Source organism: Pteropus medius, unplaced genomic scaffold (genome assembly GCF_902729225.1).
Source record: "Pteropus medius unplaced genomic scaffold, Ma_sr-lr_union100, whole genome shotgun sequence".
Taxonomy (NCBI): Eukaryota; Metazoa; Chordata; class Mammalia; order Chiroptera; family Pteropodidae; genus Pteropus; species Pteropus medius.
The window spans coordinates 4,089,067-4,112,364 of record NW_024349505.1 but is presented as its reverse complement, the minus strand read 5'-3'; the positions used below and the strand labels follow the sequence as shown (position 1 = coordinate 4,112,364).

At 33.9% G+C, this 23,298-nt stretch overlaps 1 non-coding gene across 1 annotated transcript; it reads left to right on the top strand.

Moving 5' to 3' along the window:
* The first annotated feature begins 22,662 nt into the window (after positions 1–22,662).
* Positions 22,663–22,781, top strand: LOC120618166 (5S ribosomal RNA). Its single transcript, XR_005657152.1, has one exon. It is a non-coding gene; the product is annotated as a 5S ribosomal RNA (ribosomal RNA).
* Positions 22,782–23,298: the final 517 nt, after the last annotated feature.

The window sequence follows — 23,298 nt, the reverse complement described above, 5'->3', positions numbered from 1 at the left end:
GAAATGTGTCTAAGTTCTGTAAGAGATGCATAGACAATGATTGCTGTAATAGTCTTCAGTGGGGAGAGAGTATTGTTTTTAGCCATTCGTGGTGCAATTTGAATTTTAGTTTATTTCAAAACCTTTAATTAGAACATAATAAAAAGTGTTATAGAGAAACCTAAAGAGGTTCTGTACGGTCACAGAAGTAACCAACTCTACCTGCAGTTCAGAACATGTGTTATTTGTGTATCTTTAAAAATATTTAAGAGGTTTGAGGAATAAGGAGATGTATTCAAGACAGGAACACAAGCAGTTATGTAGTTGTGAATGGGAATAGCTACTAGATGAAGCTGGATCTTCAGTTGACTCTGGTGAAGTGGAAGGGTGGGAAGGAGAAGGAAAGAAAGGGAGTAAATAAGGCAATGTATAATGTCCATGCAGAAGAGCATAGCCAGGTCTTAGTAATACTGAAAACCCAGAAAGATCTTTTAGCAGGTAACAATCATGATCGTTGTTTGGAAAATTGTTTTGATCATTGATCGCATTGTAGGAAAATTGGTTCAGTGACTGAGTTTGAGAGCTCTCAAAGAAAAATGTACCCTATAGGGAAAGATTTATTGAATTAAAATGTATAGATGAAGAGAAATGTAGGGAATCTTTTAGATAAAGTCAATGATAAGAGAAGGCATAGAAATAAGAACAATGGGTGAGAAAATTAGTTGGGAAAGAATGGACAACAGGAAAATGCTGTAAGAATAAAAGTGAAAATCAATGTGATATCTCTTGTTAACTTGTATTTAGTATTTATTTTAAGCACACTGTGTTGGGCTCCTTATGTTCATTTTCTCCTATCTTTCAGAGAGCTACCTTATGAGGTAAGCATTATTATCTCCAATTTTAAGATGAGAATACCAATGCCACCCCCCGCAAAAACACAGGTATTAGAAATAGTATTCAGTCGACTGAATTTTGATTTCTAATCCAGTGATAGTACCACTAAACTATTATTACACTCATGGAACTGGAATCTTGTTGCAGAGGTAATATTTACCCTCATAAGTAGGATTAGTAACACAAAGAGGCAGCCATTTTTGCTAAAGAGATATTAGCCATGCTATTCTAAAGAGATCTGTTTGTTAAAAGCATTCACTTAACACTCAGATTATTGAGAGAGAAAAAAGAAAAGTAGTTCTCTTTAACAAATCTCTTTTACAGATGGACTTATAAGATCTAGACCCTTCTCAGAAAGAACACTCTAAAAATGATCTGAAGACTCCAGTTGGTTGATTTTTGTGTCTTTATTTAGGCATAATCAAAAACAAGGGTTAAGTTTGAAACAATTATAAAATTGTGGAATGAAAAGGGAAAGGAAAAAAGTGATAGTTGTCCCATTATTAAGACCATGTGATCAAATTCATCCTTTTAGATTTATGGGAATGAGACCTAGCCTTGTGAGGCTAGTAAAAATGATGAGTAAAAGAAGTGTTTTTATGCATAATATATGAGGATAGTACTTTATATGGAGGCTGGGGTTAGGATTAGAGGTATGCTGGGACCAACTCTTCTACAATTTAGGTTTTTTTTTTTTAATTTTAGACTCACACCTCTAGAGAATTAATAGTCTCCTGTAACTAGTAGGTGCTTGATAAATATTTGCCCAAAGTATCTCAAATATATATTCAAACCTAGTCTCATTGTCTTCTATCAAGAGTGGCTTCTATTATAATGTATATCTCTTTAAATGGCCTACCAAAAGCCAGAAATCTGGGAGTCAATCACCATATTCTACTGAATTTATTCCTAAAGTATATCTAATGGACAACCACATTTTTTCCTTTTATCTTTATTGCTGCCCTGTATTATTATAGTATATAATATATATAACAGATTTAGCAGCCAAAACATCTAGGTTCATATCCTAGCTTCACCATGTTACCTACCCTATTTATCTCAGTTTCCTCATCTGTAAAATGGAAATGACAATATTAGACACTATCTTTTAGGATTGTTTTATTGAATAAATGAGTTACTTTTAAACATACAAAATAGTAAATAGTAAGTACTAAGAAATGCTAGTGCTTACTAGTTTGTCCCCTGTTCACCTATCATTTGGGTCTTTGTACAGTAGTCCCCCGTTATCTGCATTTTTGCTTTCTGTGGTTTCAGTTACCTGCAGTCAACTGCAGTCCAAAAATAAAAAATGGAAAATTTCAGCAATAATAAGTTTTAAATTGCACGCTGTTAAGAGTATCATGATGAAATCTTGCACTGTCCCACTTTGTCTTCTCCAGGACATGAATCATCCCTTCGTCCAATATATCCATGCTGTGTGTTCTTCCTGCCCGTTGGTCACTTAGTCGCCATCTATATTATCAGATCAACTGTCCTAGAATCCCAGTTTTGTATTCAGGTCACCCTTATTTTACTTAATAATGGTCCCAATGCACAAGAGTAGTAACACTGGCAATTTAGATAAGCCAAAGAGAAGCCGTAAAGTGCTTCCTTTAAGTGAAAAAGTGAAAGTTCTTGAATTAATAAGAAAAAAATGTTATATGCTGAGGTTGCTAAGATCTATAGTAGAGTATATCTGTGAAATTGTGAAGAAAAAGAAATCCATGGTAGACTTGCAACTCAAACTGCAAAAGTTACCACTACAGTGCATGATAAGTGCTAAGATGAAAAAGGCATTAAATTTGTGTGTGGAAGTCAGGAACAGACAAACGTCTTCTGATTGGTGGCAAGCAGAAAGCATTTATGCTGCACCAGAAAGCATCAAGCTTATACGTAGACTTCAGAGTGATCCTGTGAAGCAAGCGATACCAAGTTACTGCAAGGAAGGGATGGTTACACAGATTCAGAAATAGGTTTGGACTGAAAAAATAGAAAAAATATTAGAAAGTAATATTTTATTAGAAATAATAATATAAAAGAATATGTTGTTTTAATTGTTCTGTTTTGTTATTAGTTATTATTATAAATCTTTTCCTGTGCTTAATATATAAGCTTTATCATAGGTATGTATGTATAGGAAAAAAACATGGTATATTCATGGTTTGGTACCATCCATGGTTTTAGGCATCCACTGGGGGTCTTGGAACATAACCCCCTGTGTCTAAGAGGGGAATACTGTGATATCCTTCTCTCTAGTCCCTTAAGCTTTGACCCTTGTTATCTCCTAATATATTTCCCATATCTATCATAGAACTTTTGAGAGTTTACAAATCTAATCTTGTAACTCTTTCCTTAAAATTCTTCCAAGACCTCTTTTGTTTAAAGGAATTGCATTATTAACACTAAACACATGAGAGGATAAATTAGTCTCTTTTGTCCCTCCTTATTTAGGTAACATTACTTTCCAATTCTCATAATTCATCTTTTCCAAATGAAATTTTCCCATATATAACCAGCCTTTTTATGCTTTCAATGTATTTTGTATATTATGTTTTCTCTAAAAGTTAGAATCTTCCTTTTCTCTTTTTTCTCTTTTCCTCCCTCCTTCCCTTATTTTTTTTTAAAATTTTTTGTTTGCTTGGCAAAACATTCATCCTCAAGTCATAGAGATATATTTTATTCAACAACTCATTGCTTCTGTAGACATTTTAACTCACCTGACTTACTGTCATTATTTTTTGAATTAAACTACTTTTTGCATATGTATTTGCACAAGATTCTGAATATCTTCTATCTTCATCAGATAGCACAATGTCTAATACATAATAGCCATTAAATAAATATTTCTTGACTAAATGAATTATCCTACTCAATATATCCATTTCTGGATGAGACCACTGAAGTATAGAGATTGGATAACAGTTATATAGTGGAAGATTTGAGGCTATTACTGTAGAATCTCATGTGTTACTTGTTAGTTATCAAGAACTCACAAATAGAGCAGTTTCTGTAATTCTGAAGTTATTCATGACATTTTGTATTGCCTGTGTCTTCAGTAAGCACACGATTATGTGCTTAGACTCTTAATTATGAAAGTTTAAAATAAAGAAGCATTATATAACCAGTGGGTTAGTAATTAAAATGCATGAAATACTGTAACAATGTTTGCATTAACCACAACATTAAGAACCACGTCAATTTTACCAAATCTCTGATTTTACCAAATCCCTGTACTCAACAGTGCCTAAGAGCTGGCTTCCTTTTTCTGTCTTTCATTTTAATATCATAGGAAATTTCAGACAAAATAAACTTTGATCATTTGAGCTAAGCTTGCATATCATTAGCATTTGGGGCATTTTTTCATAACTTATTGGGAAAGCACTGGAAATTATTTTATAATTGCATCTAGATGTTCACTGAATGAAGTGAAATGCATTGACCCCCATCTTGCGCGGCCAGAGTTTAGTAGTCACTGTGTCATCAGAGCTAAATGACTGTTTTCTATTCACAAGGTTCTTTGTTAAGTGCATTGCATCTATTAATTCACTAACAGATTTTAAACTTTCTCAGAGCCTAGTCTATCTTCATCCCCAAATCATCACTATTTGTAACATGTATTATTCTGACCACCATGCGTTTGTTTACCTCTAAATAACATTATTTTCTGCCATAAAAATGGATGCAGGAAAAAGATAAATGCCTTAGGTAAAAAGACTTGATAAATAACTCCACATTAATTAAAACCTAGAGATACAATATATTCTTAAATCGTAAAATTAATGTAGAACAGAGAATTTTTTTTTTAAGTAGATAGCAAATAGCCTAAATGTTTAATACTTGGCTATAGATTGAATTTGGAGTATTCATGTATAAACTTATATCCATAGGTACTCAGATACTAAAGTTTACCCCAGATCAATGTTTCTGTTATTAAATTGGTCATAGTTCTGTAGGGGGGAGATGAAAGTTGTACAGAAAAATTAATTTTAAGCTGAAGCTTGTCGTCTAAGTATATAAATTTTTCTAATGTTACCTGATTCTAAGATCTCCATGTTGTAAACTCAAATATTCAGAGAAAGATATTTTGACTTTTGGAATCTCTGTGCACTTAGAGTTTTCACGATTTATATACTATTAAGAGCATTCTAAACATTTTTTTTTTTCAAAGCAAATCATCAACCTATATTAGGGAGATATTTGAGAAACTGACCCTGGTAACAAATTTGAACTGAGGCTGTCATTTACTTCCATTTTTAATCTGAGAAGGAATACAAAAGCATAAGGTAATAACGCTAGAAAAATGTAAGAGCTACTAAGCTGTAATTATCTGTTTTGATTTATTCCAATGTTTTACTATAAATGAATTTTTATGTGAAGTATGTGTAGTAATTCATATAGTCTAGATATAAACTATTTTTCTGATATTTGAAATCCTACATAAAATCACATGGTATGTAACCACCTGGGGTAAAACAACTGAATTATTTCCCAAGTAACTCAAAAAGTTCAACTTGAAAATTTTCTGTGACATACATGTATGAAAATACTTTTTAAAGCTGCTTATAAATACATAGAGTGGCAATATGTTTATTATTGCTATTATTACCTTTAGTCTTTGCACTGAAATGTTTGCTATATGCATTCTCTATTGACAATAACAGATCCACAGATCTATATCATTTTCTTTATTCATCTGTTTTCTACTCTACAGTATCTCAGATTCAAAATAAGAAAAGCTTTGTAAAATACTATCATTTTAGCAAAAAAAAATTAGCGAAAGACTAATGATTGCTTATATTATTCAGTAAATTAATCCTTGAAATCATTTCCAGAATTATTTGCTTTTTTTTTTTTGATTAAGTGAATCAGAATTCATGCAAAACTAAAGAGACATGCGATCATAACTCTTATTGGAACAAGTACTGTTTATTATTTAAAGAATTAAACCAAACATCCAAATAATCATAGGTAGGAAGACCAGGGGTCAGACTTCAAGTGGAATACCTAGTTCAAAGCACAGATAATTCTATACTTTAATTATTTCTAAGTTATTTCTGGGGATGTTTTATCTTTTATTGATAAGAGAATAATTCTTAGAAAACACAAGAAAAAGTTTGGATAAACATTTCTTAAGATGTTCATTGATGCTGTGACATAAACATGCCTTGAAACTTAAAACTACAGTCATGTACTACACAATCATGACATTTTCATCAATGACCAAAACTGCATATAGATTGGGTTCCCATAAGATTATAGTGGAGCTAAAAAATTACTAGCCCTAGTAACATTGTAGCTATCATAATGTCATAGTACAATGCATTACTCATGTGCCTGTGGTGATGCTGGTGTAAACAAACCTACTAACACTTGTAAAAAAAAAAGTATATCACATACAATTATGTGCAGTACATAGTACTTGATAGTAAATGACTATGTCATTGGTTTATGTGTTTACTATATTATACTTTAAATCATTGTTTTCCAGTATACTCTTTCTAACTGTAAAAAAATTTTTGCTGTAAAACAGTAAGTCATATTATGCTAGCAGCAGCCTCATACATCTTGGGTTTACCATCTCTTAATTGCATAATTTTCTCTTGTGCTTGATGTAATCTCATGTTGTTTTATATAGTGTAGCCTAATTGTATGGTGTTTATAACGTCTACAGTAGTGTATAGTAATGTACTAGGTCTTCACATTCACTCACCACTTACTCACTCACTCACTGACTCACCGAAAGCAACTTCCAAATCCTACAAGCTCCATTCATGGTAAGTGCCCTGTACAGGTGTAGCATTTTTATCTTTTATACTCTATTTTTACTGTACTTTTCTGTGCTTAAATATGTTTAGATACACAAGTACTTACCAGTAGGTTACAATTGCCTACCGTATTCAGTACAGTAACATGCTGTATAAGGTTGTAGCCTAGGAGCAACAGGCTGTACCACATAGCCTAGATGTATAGCAGTCTATATCACCTAGGTTTGTGTAAGTGTACTCTGTGATGTTTGCACAATGATGAAATCACCTAATGAGGCATTTCTTAGAACATATTCCAGCAAGTAAGTGGCACATGGCTGTATTCAGAAAATTTCCTCTTCTAAAGTATCAGTAATGATCAATACCCAGCTTCCATACCCATGGCAAATGCACAATTGTATAATATGGGGTGTGCAACTCTTGCTGTAGACTTGGGTATATTTGTGAAGAAAAGACATATACATGGATTAGATGGCATTTAATGAGCTAATCAATTGTGCAAATTATTCAAAGGTGAGGGAATTGAGTGAGCTCATTTCATAAATTCCAAATGTAAAGGTAAAAAGAGAATGCCAAAATGCTGATTTAATGAAGTTATCTGCTTAATGCATAACCATGACTAACCACAGCATGGGGGAGCTTTCTGTTAATGAGGCAAACTTTTGTTGATACAAGTGAGCAACTAATAATGTCTACCTTTAGGGCAGATGAATCTATTATTTCAGTTTGATGAACAACAATGAGGAGGGATAGAGCAGAAAATGTAACATAATTGCCTCTTTTAAAAGAAAATCTCTCTTTTGAGAGAAAGTTTCTTCTTTGGATTCACAGCAATACGTGTGTGTGTGTGTGTGTGTGTGTGTGTGTGTGTGTGTGTGTGGAAAGCCAGGTGTGCCATAAAATAAAACCAGCTTGTTCTCTTCTTCTAGGGTTATATTAACTGAATTAATAAGCAGAGTGAGTCCTCTAACTATATCTCATTCTTAATACTAATTATTTCAATTTATGAAAACATGCCCATTACCTGGAGTTCCCTTTTTATGTGTGACCTAATCTGAACACAGCAAGGATATAACATTAAATTCTATTTTTATTGAATTAAAAAAAAAAAACAGAACAAAACTTTAGAAAACTAAAGAATATAACAAAATTATGGCTCAAAGCCTGGGGAATGTTTGGAAGAGAAACACACCCTAAAATGAGGAGCTATGGGGCAGTGGACATGAATGCATCTTGAAGTCATAGATCTAGGTTTAAACTCCACATTCTACTATTTAATATGTAAGTGATGTTAGTCAAGTTTCTTGACCTCAGTGAGACTGATTTCCCTTTTATACAAGGATAATAATACTTTCTAGCGTAGTTTTAAAGATTAACAGATATCTATAAAGAGCTTCCTTTTCTTGTGTGCTTATTTTCATCTTATTATCTGAATTATTTTGTGCTTTCATTGTGTGTTTGGAAGTTCTCATTTTGTGTCCTCCAGAGGAGAACGCAGTCTCATATTTTTAAAGTTGTTGTCCTCCCACTAATTTTGTTGAGCCCTGTTAACAGGCCGTCATTGCTGTGGAAAGCATTTATAAGCACAATTGAAAATTAACCCAGTTTTCAAGCTATTTTGAGTTCCCATAGACTCATTTATTTGTATTCATTTGAGCTAAAGTGATGAGGGAAACTGAGATTCATCTAAATCTTGGTACCAGAACCCTCTCCCCTGTAATTACTATTTAGTCTTAAGGATGTTCTTGCAGTCAATTTGTGATGAGAGCAAATGGAAATTAGATAGTCTCTATTTTTAATACTTGTTCCCACTAAGTAGGACCAGATGATGAGTCCTTACATAGTAGACCTGATTCCAGTAAGGATAGTACCATGTTGGTTTTATGTGGTTATTTTCTCATACTAAAATTTTAATCAAAAATAAATGAAAACTTAATAGAGATAGTAAGGCTCAGCTGCTACAGTCAAAACCCAATGTAATTAAAATCATTGAGTATGGTAATTTAAAATAAGTCGAAAATATCATGAATACTAATGGGCCATAAAGCAAGCTAGAAGAGATAAGATAGACATATAGAGATAAGATGACTACTTTTATGTTAAACCTTGGTGATATGAAACTTAGGTTCCAAACTTGGTATATCAAACATGTTTTTTTCTTCACTAAAGTCATTATACCTATAGAATGATCACCATGTCAGCCTTGAGATATCAATGATAGGAGCCCTGACATGCATTAATTCAAGTTTGTGGAATGAAATTTCAGTAATTATTGCTTCAAATTCCAGCCTATAGTAACAGTGGTACTATTTGTGTTTCAGGACAAGGAAACTTTGAAACTGTAACCTGCACTACATGGTTATGCAGGGGTCACAAACCTGGATGTAACAATTATCTCCAGCTGATGATTCTAAAATAAGACACAAATCATTAAGATGCAAATCTCATGCTTGGCTATAATAGAGTCTTTTCTAACAGTTTCTTTAGGAATCCATAAGGAACGCCTATCTATTTTGCAAATGCATTCTGGTTGTTACATGTCACCTCAGCTAGCTATCTAGTAGGGCTCTAGACCACTGCCTATTTTTCTTGTGGGTCTCTCTTTGCTAACTGTAAATGTGAGTCAATTTCTGCTGCTTCTGTGCTACTTTGCATCTTGCAAGTTGTGGGACCCTTCTATCTTTTTCAGAAGTGACAGCTGATACTAAGCTTGGTTATCTTTCTCTTTTTTTTTTTTCAGCGTCTGTGTTGTAGGAGTGAGCCTATAATCTTATTCCTTCAAGGGAATGGGTTTTAGCTTTTCTCTTCTCTCTAGAGTCTAAGTCCCAACCTCTGGGCAGTGTCGGCAGTAGGAAGAAAGAAAGGGAACAGAGGATTGTATTCCTAAAATATACATATGAACATATCGGAAAGCAACTCTACCAATAATGATGAAAATTGTATTGTTACGGCAAGTTTGACTTTTCATTGGCATAAAAGATTCCTTTTTAGAATAGAAGTTCGCTTTATCATTGTATAACAAAATAATTTTATGCACTCACAAAGGGTTTGAAAAAATGTTGACAAAATTAAGCAGTTTCTCTCCCTTTCTAATCAAGATTTCACAAAAATAATTGTGGTTTAGGATTAAATCGCCCATCCTATCACTAACTGGAAAGTCATGTCACATAATATGTTTCCATAATACCCACTCAGCACTTATATGAAGTTGCTCCTCCTTAACTTTAATATTCAATGGAGTACCGAATAAATTTTCAGTAGTTTGCTATTATTATCTGAGCAAACTAAATGGCTTGGAAAAAAATTGTATTTGAATAGTTTATAAAATCAGTTTCCTTTTTTGTAAAGTAGAAATAATAATGCCTGCTCTTTCAAAATGATTGGCGGCTGGTTAATCCCAGTGACTTTAAACCCGTGTGTATGGTGGTGTGGCATCTTCCCTTTGATTAAGGGAAACTTTGATCATATCAGTGCTTCCGCTGTTCCTCTAAGAAGCATTTTAATTTTTATTTCCCCCCTGCATCCCACCCCTACACACACACACACACAAACACAGACACGCCACCACCACTACCATCTTCTGTGAAGCTGGCAGATTTATGTAAAATGATTACTTTAAATTATGATTTAGTCCATACTTCAGGTAAAGATGTTTTTAGCCATATGAGTGATAACATTATGATGAGGCCATATCTCTTTAAAAAGGGGGGAAAACGTCATAAAAATGACACAGAACTTGAAAATCAGACTTGAAAGCCACAACCAGCTTGATTTAGTCAATGGATTTTAGTGTAATATAAGAGTAAATTTTGTTAGCATATGTTATTTACAAAATCTGTAACATTCTTATAGGTGAATGTTCACAAATAGCATATTTACATACCACACATTTTATATATGTGGTATGTAAATACACAAAGCACACAAAAAAATAAAACTCAAAAGAGTGTCTGATGGACTGTGCATAATGTAATAATATAATTCACATTGATAATGATTCTGTTTACAGTACTTTAATAGCTACATTGATTATACTTAGAATAATGAACTGCTTATGTTAATAGTAACTGAAATTTGCTTATTTAAACACCTATCATTGCTAATTTCAGTTAAGATTACACAATTAAATGGCTTTTATCAAGCTTTCTTTGGGGGAAAACACACATTCATTATAATATAAAACTCTTTTAGTGCCAGATTTATTTTAAGTTAACAGGTTTATTTTAAATTAAAAGACAGAACTATAATTATGAAAAAATGCCTTTTAAGCAGATGTGTCTAGTTTTAATAGGGACCTGGTACTACAGGGAATATTTTATGAGCTTTTTTCCTTTTTTTTCTTAAGTGCTTTTAAATTGTTTTTATAAGCTATTTATCACAATAATCATTTGAGATGAGTTAAAATAATGTTTTCTGTTTCACAGTTGAATACATAGGATTATTAATGATTAAGTCAGTTCCTTAAAGTAATGAATGGACAGAGGTGGTTGGTGCTCATGTATGCACTGTAGTTGTTTCTAAGGACACATTAGCAAAGAATTTGGTATACAGGAGGTAACTCAAAATACATCTGTAATGAATGAATTTTTAAAATAGTGACTTAAATTATAGTCTGCTACTCGGCTGAAGTCTCGTCACCTGGCCTTCAGAGACTAATGTGGGAACCTGAGATAATTGATTTGAGGTGCGCTGGAAAATTGTATCCTGGCATAGGCCAGTGATCCTCACATAATTGTACCAAGGACCATATACAGATCTATGAAACTGTTCCATTGGATTAGAATACTGTTCTGGCCCTCAGTTTCTTTATGACATAAATTAAATTGTCTTGAAGAGCTGAGAGAATAAAATAAATAATATAAAATATATAGACCAGTGTCTATTGCACCTGGAATAGACTCAATAAATTACAGGTCTTATTAGTTTCAAATTAAAATCAATGATTTGTGAAAATGAATATATTTATTCAACACTTAAAATCACTAAAACATCAGTCATAATTCCATGGGATTATATAACTTTTAACCCCTTTACACACATAACACAGTATTAAGGCTATGTAAATTTTTTTCTGCTTTTCTCCCCCTCCACATCTACATTGTAAGATTTATCTGCTTCCAACTATTCTTTAAAACTTCACTACTTTGTTGTTTTTTAACTAATAAATCTTGATTTATTTATTTATATATTCATACCCAAATTTACTTTTGCAAATTCTGTATGTAAAATACTGTGCTTCTTATTTTTTGGGGGGGGGGAGGAGGGACGGGAGGGGAACAAGTTTTACCCAAATATAAAGCCTAATTTTAAGAAATATTCAAATATCTGAGGGAAACCTGAAATAGATAACTATAATATAAGATGGAATTTGATATATATAAAACTGGTTACATAAATGCTATAAGATTTCCGAGAAGCTGTACTATTATCTGTTACTGTTAGGAAATTTGGTCAGCCGAAGAGAGAGATTTAATATATGGATAACTTCTCACCGTAAAAATGAAACGGTAGTTATGTGACAGGATGGAGGTGTTAGGTAATGCTGTGATGGTAGTAATTTTGCAATATATAAGTGGATCAAATCAACCTGTTGTGCAACTTAAACTTACTGTCACATGTCGATTATGTCTCAATAAAGCTGGAACAATCTCAACAGAATTTCTGAAACTGGCCATTGCATTATGCAAAGCTAGGGATTTCTAATCTTTATTTCAAAACATGTTCCTCAGGTGCTTTTGACGATTAGTCAAGTTTAGAAATCAGTGCTAGCCAGATTCCTTATGTTTTGTCCTTGGCTGCAGTCATTCCAAGGTGATAGAAGAACTAAGAAGAGAAACAGGAAGATGGATAGGTCTTATAAAAGAAGAAGAGTGAGTGCACATGTTTCTCAAGAGGAGGGTTTTGTAGTAGCCTATTAAATCTGTTATAGTGGTAGTCTATTCAGTTGGGCTTGTTTTTGTAAACTTGCTCCTTACACAGACCCACATAAATTGTTTCAGATTTGGTTTTCACTAGCTGTGTGACTTAGTGTGAATTAATTAGAAATTCTAAAAGTCTCTTTTCTGTGTTTTTAAAACGGGTCCAACAATGCCTATCGCACAGGCTCTTACTGTGATTAAGTGAGATAATGCTGTGCAGTCAGTGAACCGAACATGTAAACATGATGGGTTGCACTCCTGGCGCTGTTCTACACTTTCCCATCTCTGCTCGTCTAAACATATTTTGTGGGGCTGGTTTTTCTCCACTGCTTGTATTAGTGTTCTCCAGAGAAACAAAACCAATAGAAATGGCTTAAACAATAGAAATGTATTGTTTCACAGTTTGGGAGGATAGAAGTCTCAGATACAGGCGTTGGTAGAGTTGGTTCTTTCTGAGGGCTATGAAAGAAAAGTACATTCCGGGCCTATCTCCTGGGTTTATAGATGGCCTTCTTGTCTGTCTTCACATTATCTTCCCTCTGCATATGTCACAGTTGTCAAATTTCCCTTTTTGAAAGGATGTCAGTTGTACTAGAATAGGACCCACCCTAATGAATTCACATTAACTTGATTATCTCTGGAAAGACAGTATCTCCACATAGTCACATTATAAGATTCTAAAGGTCAGGACTTGAACATACAAATTTGGCAGAAGGACATAACTCAACCCATAACGCTTTACTTCCAATCTCTCCCAGTTTCCCTTCCAGCCTTGCTTCTCTAGAAGTAACTACTATCCTGAATTTAATGATTATTCTTCCCATTCTTTTTCTTATTATTTGCCAAATATGTAAGTAAATCAAAAATATCACTTTTGCTTGAAAGATAATTTGCTTTTTATAAATTGAACTATTATATAATTGAATGAGATTTTTTGTCAATATTTTGTTTCCTGAGATTTGACCATGTTCATGTGGAAGCTATAATTTGTTCATTTTCTTTGTAAGAAACTGTATCGTTGCAGTATTTATCCATTTTATATTTAATGGGTATTTGGGTTTAAGTTGGTCTTACTATTACAAATATGTTATAATTAAATTCTAAAACACAAAAAGGTTGTGTGTGTGTGTGTGTGTGTGTGCGTGTGTGTGTTCTGTTGTACAGGGGCAAGAAATACTTCAGAATATGTACTTAAGAATGGGTGTGCAGAATCAGAAAAAATATATGAGTCAGTTTTTGATCAGGGTGGCAGAACTATATTATGAAATAAGAAACTTATTAAAGCAATTAATCTTACAAAATTTCGGGAAGCGCTGGAAAAGTAAAGATCTGGAAAGGATTAGAGAATAAGTAACCACTCCTGATGTGGATAAAAACATGAAGCTTACAGGAAACTAGGCATGTGCAGTAGCAGGGCTGACAGAGAATGAAAGCTGGGCTGGGTAAAGACTGAAGCAAGAGGACAAACTGGAAACGGTTGTCACTATTTAGTTTGCCCCTTACAGACTCTAACAAAATGACATGTAAATTTTTCATGTGGCAAACCTTAACAGGAAACTATACCTGGAAGAGAATTCTGAGATTCACATTCCCAGATTACTTATATCGGAACAGTATAATACTATTACATCAACCTTACTAGATAATTCCAAATAACTTTCCAAAGTTGTTCCAATTTACACCTCACTGGCAGTATGTTGGTTTCTCTTCCTCTGCATTCTTATTAGCACTTTGCTTGTTAGGCTTTTATTTTACATATCTGGTATATTTGGTATATGTAAAATAGTATTTTATTCAAGGTTTAATTTGTATTTCCCTGCTTTTTAGAGGGTTTGGACTAATTCAAATATCCGTCATGCTTTCATATTTCCTTTCCTGGGAAATGCCAGTTAATAGCGTTTGACCATTTTTTTCTATTTAACTTTTTTTTCCCTGTAAATTTATGTCCAAACAATATGTGTTTTAAACATTTCTAATATTCTTAGTAGTAATATGCTCATATTTATCTCTTTTTTCTGATTCATGCTCTCAAGGCCTCTATAATTTCTTTGGTTACTCTGATTCTTAGATTTACTTTCACTTCTTTTAACAAAATAATCTTGTTTTAAAGATTAAACTTTTTTCCAAAGTAACAATAAAAAAATTCAACTTCTCACTTTGAGCTTGCTTTATGCTTGAAAAAATTATAGTGGGAAAGGGGTGTGAAGCTGGCATTTCTATGTCTCTTCGCACATTTTTACGTATTGCATGTTAACTAGCACTGGCTTCTGACACCCAGTATTTGAGCAAATTAGGGATAATTTTAAAAAATAATTATTTTACTTGCCCGATTTAACATTGGGGCCTTCTGGAGTTTGTGGATATTCAGTGTATATTCTCTCGGTCACTTTTTGTAGCATTCGACTCTCCTTCCCAAGATTCATATAACATTTTTATTTTCATTTTTTTTCCCACATCTGGCCAATTAGATGTCTTCTCTGAATCTTTGGGTATCTGGTAGTCCATCATCTCTGTTAATGTCACGTCCCTGCTATATCCCAGCATTATACAGTTCTTATTCAATGCCCACTCTAACCCATGAGTAAGAGTCATGCATTTGTTGCCTCACTGATGAGAAAATAAAGCTCAATCTTATTAGCATCTCATCTTCCTCCTTGTCATGCTTCAGTCTATCCTTTCAATTTTAGATTCCTCAAAAGCACCTGTCAAGCATTATTCCCATGGACTCCTTGGTGGTTGACTTTTGTTTAGATTTAAACTAGCAGTGTGCTGGAGCCAGTTCACACCAGCTTGTAAGAGTCAATTGTGTGCATCTCTTCTCAGCTCCAGTTCAATGACACTACATTTGTGGATGAAATTGGCCATGGTGGGTATAATGGGTATGGGCAAATTCTAAAACCAAGTTATTTTTTTTTTTTAAGCCATTTTATAAATGTTTCATTTATCAGCCTACCACTGGTTTGGCCACAGGGAGGTACTGGCAAGAGAACCAGTTTTGAAAAGCATCCTCTCAGTTCCCCTCCCCAGCTCTTATCTAGCAGACCCTACTCATAGAGTCAGCTCTCACAAAGGATATGGTAATGTTATTTCATCCCTGCCTATTTAGTCCTAGGGTTTTCTCTGTTGCTCATCTCTGGTTATCACCGTACCCTTTACGAGTTCTCTTTACTCTGCCCACAACTCTCTAAGTAGTACCTTCATTAAATCTCATTTGAACCACCTGGTATGCATTCTGTTTCTTTCCAGGATTATGAATAATTCATCAGTCATGACAGTTTTTCTGAAGTGACCCAAATGCAGCCTCAGAATTTTGCTAAATATAGTGCCCCAGGCAACTCCTGCCATTGTTTTAATTTGGCAGGCAAGATGAATCTCCTTTAGAATCTACACCATGAAGTATGGGAAGATGGCAGTCAGCCTAATCACTAAGTATAAAGTTCTTTTTATAAAGTTATAAATTTTCTTATTTTCATATTGACTAATTGAGAGAGAAAAAGCCAAATATTTAGCTTTGATTTGCTGGTGCTCCTCCTAGTTCAGGCATATGTAACATTGTTTTTTTCTTTTCTTCATATCACAATGGTTTTCACTTTACTTGAGAATGAGAAACTTTCACAGTTTTTTCTTAATGTGCTGCCAAATAATTCACCTACTGACATTATTTCACTAGGGGCAGAAAAAAATGGGGACATATTTTGACTTTAAAAAATCTAGCTCTGATGAGGGACATGTTAGGAATGTTAATGTTTGTTCTCTCTTCCACAGTCCATTAGCCATTAAAAACCACTCTGGACCAAATAAAATTCAAGGTATGCCCCAGTCCTCTCCCTTTTTTTCTCTAATTTTTAACAAGGCAGGGTTTTAGATGGAAGAAATGGCATCCTTCAGCAGATTTCCTTTTTAAAGCTTGGTCAACTTGAGTGATGTTAAACTGTGCACATTTTATTTCTGAAATAAAAAGAAAAACAATATTTCTCTTTACATAAAGACTGTATGCCAGAGGAAAATATTTTATACACTGATTTTTTCAGGAAACTCATTTTCTTTTCATTTTTACTGACAGATTTATTTAACCCATTCTCAAATCAACATACCTCTATTTGACATGCTATCTTTTGAAATAACTCTATGTTTCATTATCTTCGTAACAATTAAATACTGTCTGAAATCATAGTAATAATTAGTTATTTATAGAGATGGGGGTGGAAAATATCCTCTTTTCCAACCCAGGGATTGTGGTCATGTACCGAACACTTTCCTAGTTTATTTTATGTTCAGCTGCATTAAGAAAGATTCTTAATGCAGAGTTTATGAAATTCAAAGTCAGGGCCAAAGTCAAGATTATAACACTGACACTAGTGGATGCTTCATACATGTATATCAATGGTCATGATAAAGTTTCCAATTGTCATTGTTAGGGGTAAATATAAAACAAAAACCCTACATTATTTATTCTTAAAACCTCCATTCTCAAAACATAAGTGCAGAAGTTTTCTCTCTGCTACACATTGTATTAATTTAGAACTATATTTTAGCTTCATGGGCATAAAGGGCATCCCCTGTGAGAAGTAGTATATACCTCTGAGACATTAACCCATTTGGTCATTGTAGAAAACTCAACATGCCACATTTGGGGTTGTGAAAATCTTTATCCAGTATTTATAACAATATCTATAACTATATAGATTAATCAATATTCTACATATTTATATTATATTGTATCATATCTTTCTTTACACTATTTATTAAATTAATATTGTTTAAAATGTCATCCGAGGTTAGTTGGCCCCATTTTAAAGAGTGATATGGCTAGCTAGTTTGTATGCCAAACTCCAAATAGCATTCCAAACAGGTTTCGTTTTCATGAACTATTCCTTCCACTTGATCCCAGAGAAAGCCATTCAGGAAGCATTAACACCTATAAGCTACAATAGACCTAGTTCTTTTTTCTTTTTTTCCTGATCATTCCAAATGTTTACTTATCCATAAGTTTATAAATGTTATTTTATCTTACAGAAATTTCTTCTTTTACATTTTATTTTCTACTCATCCTAAAAATTGATCTTTAAATAAATATCTCACAGATTCTTTAATCCTTCAGAATAAGTTTCTTCCTTTGAGTTCTCATAAATGTGAAAATAGTACTATTATAGCACATCATGCTGTAATTTTTTCACATATTTTTTCCATAAAAAAATCTATTAACTCTAGAGGTTAGAGTCTTACGACATTGTTTTTGGCTTTTCTGGTAACTAACACAGTATTAGAATATAGTAGGTATTCAGTAAATATTAGCTTAATGCTTTATTGAATGCATAAACTGTTTTTGTTCACTTATTGGGATTTATATTATCTCTCCTCAAGAAAACAATGATTCCTCTTCAAATATTGCTAAGGAAAGGATCTTGGGTATTTAACACTATAGGGCTCAACAAAAATAATTTTCTCAGCTTGTAGAGAATACAGATTAACCAGTGTTGTCATAACTGGTAAATGTACTACCTCTGTAGGTTTGACTCTAGTAAATTATTAATTAGATCCAAAACTCCTTATAAAATCCTTTACAGGGATTCAGAAAAACAGGACTTCAGGAAGAGTACACTAACACGTAGCTCATTTTAAGCAAGTGAACAAAAAAGCTTAAAAAGGTAATTAAGTATTAGACACTAACAAAATATTATAGGAGTGGCTATTTCTGTTATATTCATTAGAAAATGTAGAACCTACAGCTTCTGTAATATCTAAACTAATTTTTATCACTCTGGTAAAATGATCACAGATATAAGACTATTAGCTTTGATTTCATGTATCTGTAAATTCAAGGTATCAGATATGTTGGAATGATAAAGATGGCAGGAAACCCTAATATCTCTGGGCAAGTTAGTAAAGTAGCAACGCAGATTTCAGATAAAACAAATATAAATTTTGTAAACTAAAATTGTTTAGTTTACAAAACTAATTTACAAATTTAGGAATATATCTTTCCTAAATTTGAAAAAAATATCCTTTAACATTAGTAGGGAACTTTACACTTAGTTGCGGTAACTAACGGCATTCAGGTAGGATGAAGCAGGACAATGGAATGATTAACCAAACCAAACCAAAACCAGAAAAGCTGAATAAAGGCGTTAAAGCGGTGGAGAGCAATAAAGATTAGACTAAAATTCTAGAGAAGAGAAAAACTTTCAGAGGTAGGCTGAGAATTGGCAGACATTTCCTTTCATAGCCATTTTTTATTTTGTCTTGCTCATTAATGGTTGTTGATCAGGGTTTATAGTAGAGTTTGCAATGGGGAAATGTAATCTAGCAGTGCTTTGGACATGTTTTGTATGCATGGTTCCAATGACAAAATAGGGAAGTGAGTGATTTTAGATAAATCCAGTCTCCCAAGACATTTGCTAAATTTTGACCTATGAAGCTGGATAAACAACAAGCCAAAAGTTTCTAAAACTGGCCCATCTCATACAGTAGTCACTAGCTGCATGTGACTAGCTAGCACTTGAAATGTGGCTAGTCTAAATTGAGAGGTGCTGTAAGTAAAATACAAAATTTTCAAAGACATAGTACAAAGAAAAAAGAATGTAAAGTATCTCAATACCTTTTAATATTAATTATATGTTGAAATGGTGGTATTTTGCATTTATTGGATTGGATAAAATATATTAAAATTAAATTTATATGTTTTTTTCTATTTTACTTTTTTAATTAGAGTTAGTATACAATATCATGTTAGTTTCCGGTGTACAAAATGATGATTCTACAATTATATATCTTATAATGTACTCACCACACTGTCTAGTTAGCCATCTGTCACCATGTAAAGTTATCACATTAAAATTGTACTATTATTGACTATATTTCCCTTTATAATTTTCACCCATATCTCTGCCCCCTCCCCTCTAGCAACCATCAAGTTTTTTGTTGTCGTTGTTGTTGTTGTTGTTTTTAATTCTCTAGTATGATAAAATTAATGCCTTTCTCCTCTGGGGGAAAGGTCAGGCAGGCTTACTGACTATGCAGGTTCCCAAACTTGAGATTCCTAAGCTATAATGTGAATCTACTGCATGTGCAGGGTTCACCTGGGCCTTTCTAATTCATTCCTGTGGGACTTGTGTAGCAAGTGGAAGCAGCGCATACATGATGCTCATGCTGCTTGCTTTGCCATGAGGAATAATGTTATTTGACCCAGTTTTCTTGTGTCTTCTGCCAGCAACCACTATCACTCAAAGTTCATAATTTACCTTAGGATTCACTCTTGATGTTGTATATCCTAGGAGTTTTGAGAGATAGGTAATTACATGCATCCATTATAATATGTAAAATAGTTTTACTGCCCTTAAATTCCCTGTTCTCCAACTATTCCTTTCTTTCTTAATCCTTAATGCCTAGCAAATACCAACCACCACCCCGTGCCCTCCCTTTTTAGGAGAGACAGAGAAGGAAGAGTCTCCTCCCCGGAATTTCCTCATGGCACCTTTTTTGAATCTTTTCCCAGTTCTTACTACCTTCTCTTGGTTTCTTTCACTGTATCCTCTCCCCTTTCTTGTCTGGAAAGTGTTGGAATCCTCCAAGATTTTTACTTCTCACTTTATATTCTCTATGTGAGTGGCCACATCCTGCCACAGAGGTTCAAGTCTACATGATGGTGACAATCTCTAATCTTTCTGACTTGGATGTTCCTCAATTTTCAAACCTCAATATCCAACTGTCTACCATTGGGATGCACAGAAAAGCACCAAACTCAACATGGACATAATTAAATTTCTTGTCTTTCTAGACTTTGCGAGCTCCTTTAGAAGGGTTCCAGCTGCTCAAAGTAGAAAGGAAGGTAGCTTCATTGACACCTCAATTTGATCACCAGGTCTCATTGATTCTGCCTCCACAGTCCCTTATCCTGGATGAATTTGACTCTTCACATCCAGTCTTGGGTCTCTAATAGCCACTCTGTGCTTCTCCATCATCCACTGCTAGAACGCTCACTCTCCCAAAGTGGGCCTGGTGTTTCATTGCCTATTTTGGTTCAAAAATAGAATGAAGTTGAAGATGACTACTATGTGCTACCTGCTATTGAACTATTACTATAGACTGTAGTAGGTCTTAGTAATGATATTTTCTTCTAAGGATTGCTAAACTTACCACAAATTGTGGCTTAAAACAACAGAAATTTTTCTCCTACATTCTGGATGCCAGAAGCCTAAAATTGAGGTCTTTGCATGCTGCACTTCCTCTGGTGACTGTAGCGGGTGGGGGGAATCCTTCCTTGTCTCTTACAGCCTCTGGTGGCTGTCAGCATTTTTTTTTTCTTTTTACCTTGGATTCCTTTATCCATTTCTCCCACTCCCTAACCCCTTGCCTCTGATAACCACCATTCTTTTCTGTATTTATCAGCTATGAACTCTATATCACTGATCTTTTTTACTCTCTCCGTAATTCAGTCTTTTCCAGAACATCGTATAGTTGGAATCATATAGTAATAAGCAGCTTTTCTCAGGTTGATTTCTTTCACCTAGTAATATACATTTAAGATTCTTCTGTGTTTCGCATGGCTTTATAGCTGTACATCCAGTAATTGTCTGGATGTACCAGTTTATTTATCCATTCACCTACTGAAGGACATCTTGGTGCTTCCAAGTTTTGACAATTATGAATAAAGCTGCTATAAAGATTTCCATGCAGGTTTTTGTGTGGACATGTTTCAGTTCATTTGGGCTAACTATGGAGCACAATTGCTGGATCATATTGTAAGTGTATGATTAGCTTGTGAAAAACTGACACGCTGTCTTCCAAAGTGGCTGTATCATTTCGCATTCCCACCAGCAATGAATCGGTGTTCCTGTTGCTCTGTATTATCTTCAGTGTTGGATGTTGTCAGTATTCTGGATATTGAAAATTCTAATAGGTGTGTAGTGGTATCTTGTTACAATTTGTGTTTCCCTTATACTATTCGATGTAGAGCATTTTTTCATATGTTTGTTTTTGTCATCTATATATCTTCTTTGGTGACGTGTCTGTTCAGGTCTTTTACTTCTTTCTGAATTGGGTTGCTTGTTTTCTTATTGTTGTTTTGAGTCCTTAGTATATTTTGGTTTACAGTCCTTTATCAGATGTATATTTTGCAAATATTTTTTCCTAGTCTGTGATCTGTCTTCCCATTATCTTGACAGTATCTTTTGCAAAAGAAGCCCTTATTTTTCATGTCATTTGAATGGATTATTTTTTCCAACTCTTTAATCATTTGCTAATTTCTTTGGATGTTAGATTCTAAAAATTCTCTGGAAACTCATAGATTCAGATACTTTAAGCATTTTCACATTTCCTAGATCAATGAGAAAAATTTCAGCAGATACCAAGATATAAATTTGTTTAGAATTAATCATCCTGCAGTTTTGCAATACTCCTTTCTCTTAATATTTTTGAAAAAGTATAGCTGATATGTATTGAACATTCCTTTTGTTTCAAGCAACACCGTGTTGATTACTAAAATTACATCACCTATGAACACTTTATTATCATATCTATTTTACAGAAAAGAAAACTGAGGCACAGATAGGTTAGATGCTTTGGCCATGTTCCTGAAACTCGTAAGTGGCAGAGTTTGATTAAAGCAGTCTGAGAGTAGAGCACTTTATCTATTGTCTCATATTTGAATTCTGGTGGCACCAGCCATCCTCAAATAGGAAAACCAGTTATTTATTACAATATTGTACATTCATTATCCTGCTAGAAATTCTTGCCTTTAAAAATTAGTTTTATTTTTTTAAAATACAAATAGTTTATTCTTGAAAAAAATCTTATAAGTGCAGATAGAAAAGGAATGCAAAACCACTGAACCTTAGTTGTACAAACTAAAATATTTTTCTATTTAGTTATTGAACAGTCTGAACTGAACAGGGTGGAAACATATTGCTTTTCTCCAACACTTACCTTTAATTATGCTATATTAAGAATCTCTTTCCAGTATTTAGTGATACTTTGGGCAGAGATCTCTGCTTTGTAGTTGCCTAAGTGGAATCGAGTCCAGTCTATTCAATTTGCAGATCTCAGTCTCTGAACTATCTAGAGAGTTTGCTTTTCCTGAGATTCCTTTGAATCAAGGAATCTATGCAGTCTATGGCCATGCTACCCTGAACAAGCCCGATCCCGTCTGATCTCAGAAGCTAAGCAGGGTTGGGCCTGGTTAGTACTTGGATGGGAGACCACCTAGGAAGACCAGGTGCTGTAGGCATAAAATATAAATAAATACGTACATACATACATACATACATACATACATACATACATACATACATACGGGATCGTAAGCTGACAAGATCTTTGCAGTCTATGAGGTCAACCAAGGGTTGCCTCGCCTAAAAAAAGAAAAAAAAATAAATCTATGAAGAGATAGAGAGAAGATCCTGTCTGTACTCTACTCATACCACCTCACTCATTTGTATCTTTTGGCTCTCTCTTTTTCCAGAATAATATGGACTGGGAGGAGGCATAAATGAGTATATGAAAAGACTTCTAGTTACTCTTTCTATAACATCTTGCCTTTACTTTTGATACCCTCTGTGTCTAGGCATCCAGATGTTGGCTCTCTTGGAGCTCTTATGTTAATTCATGAGGAAACTTCCTACCTCCAGTTCTCTGAGTTGAGAGGCATAATGTGTTGACTTCACCCAAACCTTGTCTGTTGTTTACTCTTGCTAACTTCTGGGGTCCTTTGGCATTACAATAAGCTTTCCTGGGTCAGATATTGG